The following is a 19,338-nucleotide window of genomic DNA, read 5'->3' as shown; positions in this document are numbered from 1 at the left end:
GGGAATAGTTGTGATTGCAGTCCTTTTAAGGACTAGGTTACAGCATTTCCTACGACTTTTATCAGGCAGGTCTGTGCTCTTAAATAGATAGATTGTGGGAGTAAAGACTAATTGTAATTGGAGTCCTTTTCAGGACTAGGTTACATCAGTTCCTATCAGTTTTTGCCAGGCAGGTCTGTGCCAGTGCTGTGCAAGTTTTTTTCACAGCATTTGGCTGAATCTAGCAAAGCTAATCCTTTTTGGCCTATTGCAGAGTGTGTTAGTCAGTGGAGTAGCCTATCTGTGTTGCAAGATATACCACCTGTGTATAGAATACCAATTTTTTTACTGCACCTAGTGAAGTAAAATCTTTTGGGCATAGCATCATTCTATTAGTCCATCTATACTGACCTCCATCAGGTTGCAAACTGAATATAATTTTTTTCTGCATCTAGCTCTGAAAAAATATTTGGGCTTCTAGCGGTGTGTGGGACTTGGTCTATTAGTCCATCTATACTGACCTCCATCAGGTTGCAAATTAAAAATAATTTTTTTCTGCATCTAGCTCTGAAAAAATATTTGGGCTTCTAGCAGTGTGTGGGACTTGGTCTATTAGTCCATCTATACTGACCTCCATCAGGTTGCAAATTAAAAATAATTTTTTTCTGCATCTAGCTCTGAAAAAATATTTGGGCTTCTAGCAGTGTGTGGGACTTGGTCTATTAGTCCATCTATACTGACCTCCATCAGGTTGCAAACTAAAAATAATTTTTTTCTTCATTTATCTCTGAAAAAATATTTGGGCTTCTAGCAGCGTGTGGGACTTGTTCTATTAGTCCATCTATACTGACCTCCATCAGGTTGCAAATTAAAAATAATTTTTTTCTGCATCTAGCTCTGAAAAAATATTTGGGCTTCTAGCAGTGTGTGGGACTTGGTCTATTAGTCCATCTATACTGACCTCCATCAGGTTGCAAATTAAAAATAATTTTTTTCTGCATCTAGCTCTGAAAAAATATTTGGGCTTCTAGCAGCGTGTGGGACTTGGTCTATTAGTTCATCTATACTGACCTCCATCAGGTTGCAAATTAAAAATAATTTTTTTCTTCATTTATCTCTGAAAAAATATTTGGGCTTCTAGCAGCGTGTGGGACTTGTTCTATTAGTCCATCTATACTGACCTCCATCAGGTTGCAAATTAAAAATATTTTTTTTCTGCATGTAGCTCTGAAAAAATATTTGGGCTTCTAGCAGTGTGTGGGACTTGGTCTATTAGTCCATCTATACTGACCTCCATCAGGTTGCAAATTAAAAATAATTTTTTTCTGCATCTAGCTCTGAAAAAATATTTGGGCTTCTAGCAGTGTGTGGGACTTGGTCTATTAGTCCATCTATACTGACCTCCATCAGGTTGCAAATTGAATAAAAAAATTTTCTGCATCTAGCTCTGAAAAAATATTTGGGCTTCTAGCGGTGTGTGGGACTTGGTCTATTAGTCCATCTATACTGACCTCCATCAGGTTGCAAATTAAAAATAATTTTTTTCTGCATCTAGCTCTGAAAAAATATTTGGGCTTCTAGCAGTGTGTGGGACTTGGTCTATTAGTCCATCTATACTGACCTCCATCAGGTTGCAAATTAAAAATAATTTTTTTCTGCATCTAGCTCTGAAAAAATATTTGGGCTTCTAGCAGTGTGTGGGACTTGGTCTATTAGTCCATCTATACTGACCTCCATCAGGTTGCAAATTAAAAATAATTTTTTTCTTCATTTATCTCTGAAAAAATATTTGGGCTTCTAGCAGCGTGTGGGACTTGTTCTATTAGTCCATCTATACTGACCTCCATCAGGTTGCAAATTAAAAATAATTTTTTTCTGCATCTAGCTCTGAAAAAATATTTGGGCTTCTAGCGGTGTGTGGGACTTGGTCTATTAGTCCATCTATACTGACCTCCATCAGGTTGCAAATTAAAAAATTTTTTTTTCTGCATCTAGCTCTGAAAAAATATTTGGGCTTCTAGCAGTGTGTGGGACTTGGTCTATTAGTCCATCTATACTGACCTCCATCAGGTTGCAAATTAAAAATAATTTTTTTCTGCATCTAGCTCTGAAAAAATATTTGGGCTTCTAGCAGTGTGTGGGACTTGGGCTATTAGTCCATCTATACTGACCTCCATCAGGTTGCAAATTAAAAATAATTTTTTTCTTCATTTATCTCTGAAAAAATATTTGGGCTTCTAGCAGTGTGTGGGACTTGTTCTATTAGTCCATCTATACTGACCTCCATCAGGTTGCAAATTAAAAATAATTTTTTTCTGCATCTAGCCCAGCCAATAGTTTTGGCCTAATACCACAGTTTGGCCACTCAGCTCTGCTCGGTTACCATCCATTGTTTTTTTGTGCAAACAACTCCAGAGTTGTGAATTAGTTAACCACCAAAATGAGTGGAAAAAGGCCTGCTGCTGGTGGAAAGGGGAATAGGCGTGTTGGGAAGGGGAAAAAAGGTTGTGTCCGTGGGGTAGGTGCAGAAGAAAGACCATCTTCCAGCCAAACTAAAATGTCTACTTCTTTTAGCGGACAATGTGATAAGATCCCTTTCTTACGGCCACGCCAATCGCTACAAATTCCAGATGAGGCACAAAAACAGCAGGTGCTTCAACGGATATCAAGTGCTCCTTTAAGTGGGCTCTCCTCCACATCAACTTCAACATCACAAATACTCCAGTCCTCAAAGGTGTCACCCAAATCGCACTTGCTTCCTCACAGCTCCCAAATCTCCAGCTGCCCGTCTGAGTATGAGGTAGAACAGATGGTTGAGTCTGCAGAGCTGTTTACTCATACTATAGCCTGGGAATCAGAGGTCGACTCCAGCGCTTCTGTGAATTCAGACGAGGAAATGATCTGCACTGATGCCCAGAATCTTTATGAGTCGGATCCAGGACCAGACGCAGAAGGTTCTGACCATAATGTAGACCCTCATTCCCAAACTGTAACTCCTGTTGGTGGAGACAATGAGGAAGACGATGATAAGACTCAAATACCTGATTGGAGCGACAACTTTAGTTTTTTGTCAGGGCAGGAACAGGTTGGCTCTGAGGACGACGGGTGTGATAACGCACAGGGTGATGATGATGAGGTCGGAGATCCCACTTACTGTCAACCCACAGTCAGCCAAGAGATGAGGTCAGCAGAGGAGGTGGAGGAAGATGCTAGTGACGACGAGGTCAGGTTGCGCCTTCCTGGACAGAGACGTAGTACTGGAAGCACGTCAACAACTGCATCCTCAAACACAACTCTGCCTCTCACCACAAGTCGTGGTGGCTCTTCAGGTCGCATGGGTGCTAAGCCTTGCATAGCCTGGGCATTTTTTCAGATCGATAAAGATGACCCAACTCGTGTTATCTGTAACATTTGTCAGCAAAAGTTAAGTAGAGGCCAAAAAATACATAGTTTGAGTACTTCATGCATGAACCGGCACATGGACATGAAGCATAAGTTGCAGTGGGAAGCTCAGTGTGCTACAATGCGGCCTAGCCGGCCGGGCCAATCACCGTCTGCCATATCTTGTGCATCCGCGGCCTCTTCATCCTCTGTGACTGGGGGGACAGCAGTCACACCTGTTTTGGGGAGCAGACCTGCCACCTCTTTACCCGCAACAGCCAGCGTGATTGGCAGGTCATCATTTTCTTTGGAGGTGGTAACACCAGCTGGTGTTGAGCGCTGTCCGACATCGATAGCACCACCTTTGGATCAAGGCAACCTAACATGTCCGCCTGCATCTTCCTCACAGACCGGCAGTTTGCCGGGGACACCCTTATCAACCCCGTCTAAGCACAATAGCCAGCCCTCGGTCCCTCAGATGTGGACAAGTAAAAGACCATTTCCTCCTAGCCATGAGAAAGCTAAGAGGTTGAATTTCACCATCTGCAAGCTCTTGGCTACAGAAATGCTGCCTTTCCGCCTGGTGGACACAGAGGATTTTCGAGACCTTATGTCCGTCGCAGTGCCCCAGTACCAGATGCCCAGTCGGCACTACTTCTCAAAGAAAGGTGTGCCTGCGCTCCACCAGCATGTCGCACACAACATCACCGCTTCTTTGAGAAACTCTGTGTGTGACAGGGTGCATTTCACCACAGACACTTGGACGAGTAGGCATGGACAGGGGCGTTACATGTCGCTGACTGGGCACTGGGTAACTATGGTGACAGCAGGACAAGGGGCTGCTGTCCAAGTCTTGCCGTCCCCACGAGTTGTGCGTCAATCCTCTTTATGTCAAAGTTCCTCCACTGCTTCTGCCTCCTCAACCTCCTCTCGGTCTTCCACCTGCACCCAAAGCCTGTCTGGTCATGCCACAAGCTTTCTAACTGCGCAGAAGGGATCCTGCACACCTCCTTACTATGCTGGCAGTAGGGCTCAACGTCATCAGGCGGTTTTTACATTGAAATGTCTGGGAAATGTGAGTCACACAGCTGAGGAGTTGTGGTCAGCTCTGGAGAACCAATTTCATGAATGGTTGTCTCCACTGGACCTGAAACCAGGGAAGGCCATGTGGGACAATGCTGCAAACCTGGGTGCGGCCCTTCGCCGGGGCAATGTCACACACGTGCCTTGTATGGCTCACGTGTTGAACCTGGTTGTCCAGCAATTTTTAGCCCACTATCCCAGACTAGATGGCCTTCTGCAGAGGGCACGGTCGCTGTGTGCTCACTTCCGCCGTTCGCATCCCGCAGCTCAGCGACTTACATCTCTACAGAAGTCGTTGGGCCTGCCACTTCACCGGCTAAAATGCGATGTGCCTACCCGGTGGAATTCAACTCTGCACATGTTGCAGCGACTGTGGCAGCACCGACAAGCCCTGGTGCAATACGTTCTGACGTATAGCCTGGGCCAACGAGATTCAGAGGTGGGGCAAATCACGCTGGAGGAGTGGTCTCAGATCAGGAACCTATGCACCCTTCTGCACAGTTTTGAAATGGCGACGAAGATGTTTAGTGCTGACGATGCCATTATCAGCATGACTATTCCGGTGATTTACATGCTGGAGCACCTGTTAAACAGAATTCGGAGTCAGGTGGTGGCACAAGAGGAGGTGGAGGAAGTAGAGGAGGAGGAGTTGTATGCGGAAGGGCTAACATCTGCAAGGTCCAGACGGTCGGCAGCACCAAGGCGGCAGGCATGTGAGGGTGGGGGAGATGGTTTTACCAGGGCGCATGGTAGCAGCCAAACTAGTGAGGAAGGTGCAGGAGCCCAGGAAGAAGTGGAGGACGAACTGATGGAAGACTCATCAGATGAGGGAGACCTTGATCACATTTCTGTTGTGCGAGGTTGGGGGGAGAGGACAGAGGAAGGAAGCATGATTGTTACCTCGCCACCAACACAACAGGGACTTGGTGCTCCTGGATGCGCAACACACATGAGTGCCTTCTTGCTGCACTACCTGCAACATGACCCTCGAATTGTGAGAATTAGAAATAATCCTGACTACTGGGTTGCCACACTGTTAGATCCCCGGTACAAAAGTAAATTTGCAGAAATTATTCCTGCCATAGAAAGGGATGCACGCATGCAGGAGTATCAGCAGAGACTGTTGCAGAATCTTACATGTGCTTTTCCACAAAATACCAGTGGTGCACGTAGTGAATCTCACAGTTCCAACTTGCCAACCGTGGGACCGTCAAGTGTTCAGCACTCAAACCGTAACAGAACCACAGTATCTGCTGGTAACATCAATTTTGCGGAATCATTTCACCACTTTTTTAGCCCATCCTTTGCAAGGCCACAGGAGACAAGAAGTCTGACACATAGTCAACGCCTAGAGACGATGGTACAGGAGTATCTCCAAGTAAACATTGAAGCCACGACTGTGTCACTGGACCCTTGCTCTTTTTGGGCTTCCAATCTGGATAAATGGCCGGAGCTAGCCACTTACGCCTTGGAGATCTTGTCATGCCCCGCAGCCAGCGTTCTGTCTGAACGTGTGTTCAGCGCTGTTGGTGGTGTGCTGACAGATAAGCGCACGCGGCTCTCCACTGATAATGTAGACAGACTCACGTTCATAAAGATGAACAAATCATGGATCCGAAACGACTTTTCTACCCCTGTGTCATCCTGGGGAGAGTAAAAGCTTGATGATTGGTTAAAATCACCCTACCAACCGTTTTAAGCTTTCAAATTACTAATCATGTTTATCTGTATCTTGACTGGAAAATAATTTGGGCTTTGTAGCAGTGTGCAGCACTGATCCTATTAGGCCATCTATAATAAGCTTCACCAGATTTAAAATTAAAAATAATTTTTAGCTGCATCTAGCCCGGAAAATAATTTTGGGGCTCCGAGATGCGCAAGACACATAAGTGCCTTCTTGCTGCACTACCTGCAGCATGACCCTCATATTGTCAGAATTCGAAGTAATCATGACTACTGGGTTGCCACACTCTTAGATCCCCCAAACTTTTCGATCAACCTTTTCATTTTAATAAAGACCAAAAAAATGGTCATTTTTGAAATTATAAGCATTAGCAGGTTGTTAGAAACTGAAATCAAACAGTTTTCAACTCAAAACTTTATTCTAGGTGATGTTACATTTTCACATAGGACCCCTTGTTCGAAAGGAGCTTCTGAACTCTCTCGTCCATTGAATTTGTCAGGTTTTGGATGGTTTCTGCTTCAATTGTTTTGCATGAGGACAGAATACCCTCCCAGAGCTGTTGCTTAGATGTGAACTGCCTCCCGCCATCATAGACACTCCTTTTAATGATGCTCCAAAGGTTCTGAATGGGGTAGAGGTCAGGGGAGCATGGGGGTCACACCATAAGTTTGTCCCCTTTTATGCCCATATCAGCCAGAGATGCAGATGTTTTATGTGCAGCATGAGATGGTGCATTATCATGCAGAAAAATGATCTTGCTGTGAAATACACGGTTCTTCTTCTTGAACCATGGCAGGAAGTGCTGTTTGAGAAAATCCACATACATTATGGAGTTCATCTTTAGCGCCTTCAGGGATCCTAAAGGGGCCGACAATCTCTCTCCCCATGATTCCAGCCCAAAACATTACTCCACCTCCTCCTTGTTGGCGCTGTAGCCGTGTTTGCGTGGGGTGTCCATCAACCAGCCATCCTCCACTCCATTCATCTGGACCATCGAGCGCTGCACGGCACTCATCCGTGAACAAAACAGTTTTGAAATCAGTCTTCATGTAATGTTTGGCCCACTGGAGCCGTTTCTGCTTGTGTGAAGTGGATAGAGGAGGTCGACAGGATGGCATATGCACAGCTGCAAACCTCTGAAGGACCCTGCATCTTGTTGTTCGGGGGACGTTGGAGGCACAAGCAGCTTCAAAAACTTGTCTGCTGCTATGACAAGGCTTTTTTGCCGCTGCTGTTTCAACCTGACGTAATTGCCTGTAGGAAAGAGTCCTCAATTTGCCCTTATCAGCACGCACACGTGTGTACTGTGAATCAGCTACATACTTCTTGATTGCCAAGACACTTCATCCTGATCATCGCACAATGTTGATTGTAGTCATGCCTTGACCTAAACACTCCACAATTTGTTGCTTCTCAGCAGCCGACACATCCTTTTTCTTTCCCATTTTGGCAGAAAATGTAGGCTGCTTAATAATGTGAGAGAGCCTTCTTAAGTAGTCTTGCCTTTCATTGGACACACCTGCCAAACTAATTAGCACAGGTGTCTGCAATTGCTTACAGTGATATAAAGAGCCCTGACACACATCACCATCAATGAGTTTAACTGACAAACAAACAAATTCTTCCCTTATCACTCCTAAACACTTTTTGCATAATAATTTGGAACGCGGTGTACATGTGCTTTTCCACAAAACACCAGTGGTTCACGTAGTGAATCTTACAGTTCTAACTTGCCAACCGTGGTCTGTATGGAATTGTTCAATAAAGGGCCCAAAATTAAGATAACATAGATGGGAGAGGTCTCTATGAATAGGAATTCCTAAGTATTTGATACCCTGTGAGGGCCAGGCAAAGGGAAAGTTGGACTGGATGGAATCCTATATGGATTTAGGGAGGGAGATATCGAGGGCCTCAGACTTCGCTGCATTGATTTTAAAATTTTACCATGTAACAAAGTGATCTATTTCAGCCATAACAGCAGGGATGGATATATGTGATTGAGTGATATATACTAGGACATCATCAGCAAATAGAGAGCACTTGTACTCGGTGCCTCCCACCTCAATCCACCTAATATTGGGGTTATGGCGAATTGATGAGAGCAGGTGCTCCGTCACTAGGATGTATAAGAGAGGGGACAGAGGACATCCCTGCCTTGTCCCATTGGTGATTGTGAAAGGTGATGAAAATGTTCTGACGCACCCCCTGGGCCTTGGGACACCCGGAGCCGGACACTTTTTGGTGGATGCTGGTGGTTGTAGTCTTCGTGGCGGCGATCCGGTTCCGTGGCTCAGGGCGGTCAAACCAGTGGCGGAACTATTTATGTGGTTTTGATGTTTAAATGTCCGACTACGCCACCCGTGGATTGCGGTCAGAGTGAACCGCCGCTACAGGGCAGACCGCTAAGGCTGGTGTTGTGGGTGCAGCAGAGCGTAGCATAACTCCCCACGGGAGGAGTATAGCCTCAGGGCAGTGTATGCGGAGGATGGGGGTGATGGTGCAGGGCAGCAGCAGTAACGACACGGAGTCAGTGATGCAGTTCAGGGCCTTTACTCACAGTTCTTATTATCCAGACCACGTCTGCAGGTAACGGCTGCCCACGTCGTACTGTGCTCACCAGGTGAGGGGCTCAGACAACTCCCAGATAACTTTGGAGCGCTTCACAGGACCCCCTTTGTGTGTCCTTTGTCTGGCCTTTCTTACCAACACTTCTGTCCGGCTGCCTCGGGCCTCCTCTTGGTAAACTTGGCGCCAGTTTCCCTGACCCTATGTGGTGCCTTCCTAGCGGGTGGAGCAAGGGGCTGCGCCACATAAAATGTCAGAGCCTCCGGTTTCTAGCTGAGGGTCGTTTCCTGCCTCCACTAGTTCGGGGACCGGTCTCCCCCTTTGGCCTGACCCCTCCACGCAGGTGGATTCGGGCGTGCGGTGGCGACTCGCCCGTCCGCACCCCTGGGATCCCTTCATTCCTCGTTCCTGGAGCCTTCTCCGCTCCTCTTCCTTCCTTCTCCCTCTTGCAGGCCTGGGCCTCTGTTACTAGGCCCGCCTCCGGAGCAGAGCTCATGCAGAGCCCCTGCTCCCTGCCACTTCTGCTCAGACTTCTCTGCACTGAACTAAGATGGTGCCCACCTTTTATACTCCCTTCTCAATGCACCCAGGAACTGCTTCCTCCCTGCTCCTGCACTGCAGGGTTCCCCTTCCTCAGTGTTCCCTCCCCCCACTCCAGCCAGGGACAGGGACTGTCGTGCCCATCTCAGGGGCATATTGGTCGCCCTGCCCCACGGCAATGTGGTGTAATGCATGCAGGTGTCGGGTCCTGATCCACACTCCATCCTTATCTGAGAGTGAGATATCACACCTCTGGGTGAGGTGCAATACGTCTGTAGCAACCGAGCCCTCGGTGCTACAGTTCCATTTATCTTCAGCCTAGGTGACGTATTGTGATACAGGGCCGTGATTTTGGCTATAAAAGGGTCCCCTAGACCCCTACCCCAAGCTTTTTAAGAGAATCATATATGGCGTGCCAGGAGACTCTATGGAATGCTTTCTCAGCATCCAACGAGAGTATCTACTTACAAATTTTTAACTGCATCTAGCCCAGGAAATACTTTGTGCCTAGTAGCAGTGTCTGCTAGTCAGCGGATTATCCCGGCTGTTAAGCAAGCTACACCACCTGTAGTTTGGACACTTAATTTTTTCAAAGGAAATGCTTCGGGACCACGGGATACTTAGTGAAGAGCATCAGGAGGCACCCCAAGGCATAGGGGCTGGGACTGGCACTAGGATGCCTTGCGGTGGACAGCCGAGCTCGATCCTTATAAAAGCTTTTTAACTGCAGCAGCTTTAGTGGACGCTACTGGAGCTGGAATTACGCGGCTGCTGGCATGAGACTTGCCCTCCAATAGATCCTTGTAAATGGATTTAAAGTGTATTCATTCAAATTAGAGGGACAATTTAAATTAAAAAGCTTAGAGCTGCCTCCACCACAGGGGGGCTCTCTCGACCCACCAGCGGACAGGCACCAGTATTGGGAGAGGGGGGCTGGCCGTCAGGGTTCACCGCGGCTCTGGCACAAACCCGGCGACACGGAGGTAGCACGGGCAGGAGCGGACTGGCCGTCTCGGCTTCTCACTTTTTGGATTTTAGAAGGGCATGACATGCCTATATCTGTGTCTCCCCCTCCTTTTACTCCTCCACCTCTTTTCTTTTCGCATGACTATATGTACTTGTCACTTTTCCATGTGTTAGTTGTGTCTTCTGAGCAGTTTGTCAGCTTTTGGACACCTTTGAAGGTGTTTTCTATGTGTTTCTATGTGTTTTTGTTTGCCTGCCATTGTTTTTAACGGTGTTCGAAGGTGTTCGACGAACAGTTCGACGAACAGTTCGGCGAACACACGGGTGTTCGACGAACCGAACCGAACTCGAACACTACGGGGGTGGCTCAACACTAGTCGCAATCAGTCCCATTGAGACCAGCAATTCCACAAATAATCACCGCTAACAATACTGTTATGAGTTTCCCTCAAAGAGCAACACGACATAGAGCAGCATGGGTGCACAACTTGCTTCCAATTAGGGTTTTAGTTATACTCACAAAAATAAATGAGTTAAAAACACCTTCTACCCGACCCAGGGTTTTGTCTGTCAACTTCTTCCTCACCAGTCCTCTACCACTCTGATATTGAAACTTCCCATGTCCCTGTCAGTCTCTGCTCTCCAGGTGATGACTTGTCAACATGACATGTGGCTGCTGTACCAAATCACTGGATATAGCAGTGATGTGTCAAAACCACTGTAAGTTACTGCTGTATGTAGTGTTTGGTTACGGAGGAAACATGTTGTGTCAAATAATCAATACATCATCAGTAGAAATGGGTGAACACCGACTTGCCGCAAACCACAGAAGAGTACACGAGCTGTAGATGAGTGGTAAGAAATTGTTTTTACACCCCTATAAGCTTTTGACAGGGTTCTACAACCCCTTTAAGGCCTCATTCAGACATCTGTGTTGCACGTAGGTGTTATCTGTGTTTTTCACCAATAGAACACATACCTATTATAAGCTATGTTGCTATTCTAATGTCCGTGTTCTTCCCTGACCATATGTCCATGTAAAACTCATGGAGACATGCCCGTTTTCCCCGGTATGGCGGATGAAAAGTGCCCCATGGAAGTCTATGGGTTCGTGAAAAACATGTGCAGCACACGGATGGCATCTGTGTGCCATCTGTGTGCTATCCATATTTAACATAGCAAAAGTTATGATAATCTTTGCAATTTATTAGAAAAAGGGAGGGAGCATCCAGGATCCTGGGAGACTCCAAAATGCAATCTAGCATATGTGTGAATGACAATTCCTTATTTATTGGTTAAAATGGGACATATACAAATCACAGACGACAGTGACATATTCAGCAAAATAAGTCACTGGAGTCAGTGATTGATATATAGGTGTGTATATCAGTGTTTCTGTATGTGTATATTACTGTATATTATTGTTTGGTTGTGTTAGCGTATATATACAGTATATCTGTTAGAACTCTCCTATTAGGTTTTTTCTATGTTGCTGGTCACATGACCTTTTTTGCCAATTTAATCCTGCTCCGCACTCCTGGCCTTGCTGGACTTCATTGTAATTTCTACTCTTAAGCTAGCCTGGTGCTTAGTTACCTTTCTCTGTCAGTTTTGCTAGGTCTTCGGACCTTTATGTTCTATGTTGTGTGTTTGTCTTTTACTGCTACAATTTCTGCTAGGAGGTGTCCAACTTTATCCCAGTCCCTAGTTCTTGTAGGGATCTCTCCCTTGCATCTATAGGTCTTCGTACAGACTAGCCGAGGACTTTAGCGGGTCTGATCGCAGGATCAGGTTCCCCGTTACATCGTAGGGATCTAGCTTAGTTCTATTGTAGGGACAGATCTCCTTTCTTTCCTTAGTGCTTGTAGCAGATCATAACAATATCAGTGTTAGTGTATGCAACAGTTTTCTATAACATACCTGGCGGCGTCCTTGCATAGTGGTCCATCTCCCACTGTGCAAGAGCGCGCACTTGATCTCCAGTCCAGACTGCCACTCTGGCTTCTTTCCATGTTGTCTGCTTTGCTTTGCTCTTGCTGTTTAGGGCGACGCCCGCTGAACTTCCTGTTTCTTGTAGCTGCTGCTGACACTCCCCTGATGCGTCCTCAGCCTATTGCTGTCTGTCACCTGGTATTTAACCCAGCTCCTCCTTGGAATCCTTGCCTGAGCATCTTGTTCTGTCAGTTGGCTTCTTGTCACTGATGTGCCAGGTCCTGTCTATGTTTCCTGCCTTGCGGTATCAGTTCCCGTGTCTGAACTGTGTCCTATCTGTGTACTCTAGCCAGCTGTCTGTCTGCCTTCCTGAGGCTGTATTTCCAGGCCTGTCTGAACACGCTCCTAGCCTGTTCGTCTCGCCCTCTGGGGGCCGCATACCCAGACTTGCTCCTGTATTTGTTGCAGTACAGTTCCTGTCTGAACTGTCTCCTAGCTTCCTACCTGTTTTGTCTTTATGTCCGTTTGTTCCCTTTTTCTGCAGTGTCTGAACCAGCACTTGGCTTTACCTAGGCTCGTTCCTGCATTTTGTTGCAGTAACTGTTCTTGTCTGAACTGTCTACTAGCTTCTTACCTGTTTTGTCTTTATGTCCGTTTGCTCCCTTTTTCTGTAGAGTCTGAACCTGCACCTAACTTCTACTCGTTGTCATTGTCCTTCCGTTTGTGAGTTGGAGTCCTTTCGCTACTTCTTTGCAAGTACCTTTTGTGTATCTGGTTCTGCCTTTCTTTTCCTGTCTGTTCCGTGTGAACAGAGCTCTGTCTCCTTTGCTTTGTCTTTGTTTACCTCTTCGGCGATTTATCTCAGCCCTGTCCACCACGTCTGCGGTTTCGCTCTGCTCAGCCTTGTCCACCGCATCTGCGGTTTCGCTCTGCTCAACCCTGTCCACCGCGTCTGCGGTTTCGCTCTGCTCCTCCTTGTCCACTGCGTCTGCGGTTTCGCTCTGCTCAGCCCTGTCCACCGCGTCTGCGGTTTCGCTCTGCTCAGCCCTGTCCACCGCGTCTGTGGTTTCGCTCTGCTCAGCCTTGTCCACCGCGTCTGCGGTTTTGCTCTGCTCAGCCTTGTCTACCGCGTTCTTCGGTTTTGCTCTGCTCAGCCTTGTCCACCATGTCTGCGGTTTTGCTCTGCTCAGCCTTGTCCACCGCGTCTGCGGTTTTGCTCTGCTCAGCCTTGTCTACCGCGTCTGCAGTTCCGCTCTGCTCAGCCTTGTCTACCGCGTCTGTGGTTTCGCTCTGCTCAGCTTTGTCTACCGCGTCTGTGGTTTCGCTCTGCTCAGCCTTGTCTACCACGTCTGCGGTTCTGCTCTGCTCAGCCTTGTCTACCGCGTCTGCGGTTTTGCTCTGCTCAGCTTTGTCCACTGCGTCTGCGGTTTCGCTCTGCTCAGCCTTGTCTACCGCGTCTGCGGTTTTGCTCTGCTCAGCTTTGTCTACCGCGTCTGTGGTTCTGCTCTGCTCTGCTCAGCCTTGTCTACCACGTCTGCGGTTCTGCTCTGCTCAGCCTTGTCTACCGCGTCTGCGGTTTTGCTCTGCTCAGCTTTGTCCACTGCGTCTGCGGTTTCGCTCTGCTCAGCCTTGTCTACCGCGTCTGCGGTTTTGCTCTGCTCTGCTTTGTCCACCGCATCTGAGGTTTCACTCTGCTCAGCCCTGTCTACCGCGTCTGCGGTTTCCTCTGCTCAGCCTTGACTACCGCACCTGCGGTTTCGCTTTACTCTGTTTGATTACCGCATCTGCGGCTCTGAACTCGTCTCCCAGTCTGTACTGGACCCTACTCAGCCTGCGCTCTAGCCTGCCTGTTCCTGTATTCCCCGGTGTGGGTCAACAGCCGTGTCCGGAGTCTGACCTGGAGTAGACCCTGGTCCCTCTGCTCGGTTCCTCCCTGGTGCACTGGCGTCGTATGCCGTCGTGCGACCTTGGTCGGATCGAGCAGATACTTAGTTATCCCCCCAGGCACTCTCCGGTTCATGGCACAGTGGAACCACTAAACACGCACACGCCAGTCAGTCCGGGCGTGTGCATTACATTTTCTACGTGATATGCGGTGTCTATTAGTGAGTATGTGTGAAAATATATTACTGAATCAATGTTTTTGCTGCTCCTTAAAATGATTACAACAATAATGTCACATGTGTGTCAATGGGAGCGTGGAATGACGCAGCCACCTACTGACTCGTGTTAAAGCCTCAGTCAGAGATTGACAGTGAGACTAAACAGATTAACAGCTCCATCCCTGGCTGTTAGAGGCACATGATGGCTGATTAAATCAGCCATCATGTGCAGGGAAAGATGCAGGCTTGGTGTGCGAGCCCACATCAAAAGCAGGGACATGACATTTGACGTAAGTTTACGTCATATGTTGTGAAGGGGTTAGCAACAAAGATACTAAAATGAAAATTTAGTCTTGGAGTAATAAAACCTTGGTTTATGCAAATTGTCATTGGAGTGAGAAAAAACTGCTAAAGGTATTGTTCCACAAAACATTCCAATTTTTCAACTGGAATATTTTTAAATGTCTAGATATTTTTCTATGTCTAGATATTGCTGTTACATACTAGTTATAACAAGTTTTGATACCCTCTCAGAATGTCCACCTACATTCTTAGTTGCTAAATCATACTGCTTGAATCCACAACCAGTAAGAATTAGTGCACTAAAAGTGGCTTCTTCTAATTGGACACAGATACATATTCTGAGATTGATTAAAAGCAACATCAAATATTAGAAAAAAGGCAAATGCATTATTATTATTTTTATTCATTTCATTTTATTATCCTTCTTTCTTCAATAAAAACACTGCCATTACAGCAAAAGTGCGGTTGTCAATAATATCAGCACTTGGGAAGTTAATCACTCAGGCATATATTATGTGCCTAAGCAATCACCCACATGTAATTGTATGTCCCTGTGCCATTTGGCAAGATAAAAGATACAGGTACATCAAGATTTTCAAATGGCTTAGATCATAGAGTGTAGAGAAATTTGCTGAAAGCGAACCTGTCATTTCAGGTAACTTTTCAAAATAAACTAAGTTTTAGATCTTTTCCTAATCTCTCTACTTGCCAATGTTACATCATCAATCTTTTTTGGTGCATGCAGACTGATCCTCAATGTAGATTTCACGCCCGTATTTTCTGTCATTTTGTTACATTTACCTCCACCTTTTCCCTGCATTTTATATGGTTGTAATAGATTGATTTCTTTCTTCCATTTATCCTGTTATGTAATTTTGCCCTGAATTATTTCTGTCTATAATATGTATATATATATATATATATATATATATATATATATATATATATATATATATATATATATATATATATATAATTTTTTTTTTAATTCACATGCATCCTGATGAACTGTATAAAACCTTAAACGGTGGTACATTTGTCAATAGTTTTTAGCTCCCTCGATATGGTGTGAGGTTTAGATATGAGATATTTTTTTATCTGACTAACTTTTTAATTGCAAGCAGATTGGGGGGTGCAGGTTCTGAGACTCCCAGTAATCAAACCATTTGCCCTTCTGAGAGGTGCACAGCTCTCAGTGCCAGAGCGTGTACACAGAGTAAGGTCCAGATTCAATAGAATGCATCAGAATCAGATCCTGTGCTTTCTATTGCATATGTGCCTTGGTCTGTGTTATTTAAGGTGTGAACGTCTCGAGGGGGAAGGGTTTGATCGTTTGATTGGGACCCCCACCAATCTACTTGCAATTAAAATGGCAGTAAAATATATACAAAAATGTTAAAAAGTTTTACTTACTCTCTATATAGGAGATATTCTAACTACAAATCATTTGAACTCCTGGGTTCATGAATATGCTTCTTATGGCCATCAAAGACTTCGACTGTGTTTGGCATGTGGATATAAACATAGGATGCGTCCAGCCAAAAAATGGGGTAATAATACACTATTCATGAATTTATGTAAACGAGCAACATCAGCCACAACGGGATGATATGAGATGTTATGCTTATTATTTCATGTGTGTCAATCATTTTTTTTTCTCTTTGATATGCATGCCTCAAATTCTCTACAGTTGATCTTGAGTTGTCCTTGTTGGGAGACTCCTCTATAGCATAGGATCGCTAATATGTTTAAATGTTTATTTTTATATAAGGAATGTTTGGCCGAATTAGAATATTCAGCAGTTTATTAGCATATACTTTACCTGGATCAGTTCTTGTTGTACAGAATGATCATGACAAGTAGTGGTGTGACAAGCTTTGTGCAAACAGATTATTTAACCTTTTGGTATAAATTACACAAAGGAGTAAACCACAGGAGTAATCTGATTAGATGAGTTTTTCCCCCATACGATTTATGTGTAATCTTTTCCTCAGCTTGTTAACAATCATTCTCTAAGAACGTTTGAGATTTTTGAAGAACCGAAATATAACAAACATAGTTTTTTATAACATATAGTTAAAACAAACATAGTAACATAGTTTACATAACATAGTTAATAACAAACATATAATTTGATTTTGTATTGGTTAGGACACAATACAAAATCCAATTTGTGTGAAAATCATATTAAAAATAGAAAATCTGTATTAAAATAAATAAAGTAAATTTTTCTAGCTTCACTTATAATTAAAAAAAGCCCAATGTTTGTGTGTCTGAAGACATGCTTTGTGGATACAGGAATGTAATAACACATGCTGGTTTCTAAGATTTTGAGCTATCTGAGTTTCCATGTTGTGGCAAGACAACTTTTATTTATTTTACTCACCTACAGTATATAGCACCAATAATTTCACACTGCTTTACAGACATTATTAGAACTGTCCCCATTGAGGCTCACAATTTAGATTCCCTATCAGTATGTCTTTGGAGTGTGGGAGGAAACTGGAGAACGTGGAGGAAACACGGGGAGAACATACAAACTCCTTGCAGATGTTGTCCTTGGTGGGATTTGAACTCAGGACTCCAGCATGGCAAGGCTGCAGTGCTAACCACTGAGCTGTCCTTTTAAGAGTTAGTTGTTTAACCCCTTCGCAACCTTGGGTTTTGTCGTTTTTGCTTTTTCATTTTTTGCTCCCCTTGTTCCCAGAGCCATAGCGTCTTTAATTTTTGGACAATATGGCCGCGTGAGGGCTTATTTTTTGCGAGACAAGTTGTAGTTTTCAACGCCATTACTAGTTTTACCATATCGTGTACGGAAAAACAGGAAAAAAATTCCAAGTGCGGTAAAATTGCAAAAAAAGTGCAATACCACAGTTGTTTTTTAGTTATTTTTTTTACCACGTTCACTGAATGCTAAAACTGACCGGCCATTCTTATTCTCCAGGTCATTACGAGTTCGTAGACACCAAACATGTATAGGTTATTTTATATTTAAGTGGTGGAAAAAAATTCCAAAATTTGGTAAAAAAAACTAAAATAAAATAGCGCCATTTTCCGAGACCTGTAGCGTCTCCATTTTTCGGGATCTGGGGCTGGGTGAGGGCTTATTTTTTGTGCGCCGGGCTGACGTTTTTATTGATAACATTTTGGGGTAGATCCGATGTTTTGATCACCCGTTAATGCATTTTATTGCAATTTTGCGGCGACCAAAAAACGTAATTCTGGTGTTTAGAATTTTTTTCTCGTTACACCGTTTACCCATCAGATTAATTCTTTTTTATATTGATAGATGGGGCGATTCTGAACGCGGCGATACCAAATATGTGTATGTGTTTTTTTTTTTTTTATATTTTATTTTGAATGGGGCGAAAGGGGGGTGATTTAAACTTTTATATTTTTTCTATTTTTTTTATATTTTTAAAAACATTTTTTTTCACTTACTGCATGCTTCAATAGTCTCCATAGGAGACTAGAAGCAGCAGTTGTCTGATCGTCTCTGCTACATACAGGGGATCAGCAGATCCCCTGCATATAGCAGAAATGGTCCTGTGCTATGAGCGCCGACCATTAGGTGGCGCTCATAGCGACGAGATCATGACAACCACAGGCGTCTGCTGCAGACCCTGGGTTGTCATGCACGCCCATCGGTGACCCGCGATCACGTGACGGGGTCGCCGGTGGGCGGGGCTTATGACGCGCAACCCGGAAGCGCGCGTTAAATGACGCTGTCGGAGATTGACAGCGGTATTTAACATGTTAACAGTCGCGGGTGGATCGCGATTCCACCCGCGGCTGTTGCGGGCACATGTCAGCTGTAAGAATCAGCTGACATGTGCTCGGTTCAGTGAGGGCTCAGCGCAGCAGCCCTCACTGAACCGGGGGTACGCAAATGTGCGTACTAATACGGCATGGGCTCTAAAGGGGTTAAACCATGCAGCTACTATTGTGGAATCTGAAAAGAGGCACCCATTCTAAAATAGCTTTATCACCATTTTAATTGGTGGTGAAAACCAGAGCAGGGATGTGTTTTCATGTGTTGCACGGTTAATAAACAAAAAGGTGGAAAATGTGGTAGAACCCAAATGAAATGGAAGTGTCAGAACTTGTGGTGTTGGGTGCTTAGAAGCATCTGAAAGGGGCCTAATTTATATCTTTGCTGTGAGACTCTGAGGCCATTTTCACGCTGATGGTCCACAAAAAAAAAATTGCCATTTGTGTTGCTTTGGTGCACTATCGATCATAAATATGGATGCATGAATTCTGCCTAAGTTGTACATATATATATATATATATATATATAAATAATCTGTAAAGAAGAGAAGAATACATGCGGGGCTTTTGGGAGACGGTCAGACAGCACATAGAACGCTGCACTCTTAGCCCTTTAGAATAAATCGCACTAAACATTCAATTATATCATTACTAATCTTTATTGAAATAAAAATGAGAAAATGTCTGCCGAAATATGTCAGATCATATTTGTTTTAGGAACTTTTTTTTAGGTGGCACTATTATTAGGTGGTACTGTTATTAGGTGGTACTGTTATTAGGTAGCATTTTATTAGGTGGTACTGTTATTAGGTGGCACTATTATTAGGTGGTATTTTATTAGGTGGTACTGTTATTAGGTGGCACTATTATTAGGTAGCATTTTATTAGGTGGTACTGTTATTAGGTGGCATTATTATTAGGTGGTATTTTATTAGGTGGTACTATTACTAGGCGGTACTGTTATTAGGTGGCACTATTATTAGGTAGCAATTTATTAGGTGGTACTGTTATTAGGTGGTACTGTTATTAGGT

The sequence above is a fragment of the Phyllobates terribilis genome, unplaced genomic scaffold (genome assembly GCF_046119375.1).
Source record: "Phyllobates terribilis strain yellow unplaced genomic scaffold, ASM4611937v1 Scaffold_2__4_contigs__length_985480577, whole genome shotgun sequence".
Taxonomy (NCBI): domain Eukaryota; kingdom Metazoa; phylum Chordata; class Amphibia; order Anura; family Dendrobatidae; genus Phyllobates; species Phyllobates terribilis.
This window is presented reverse-complemented; position numbering follows the sequence as displayed.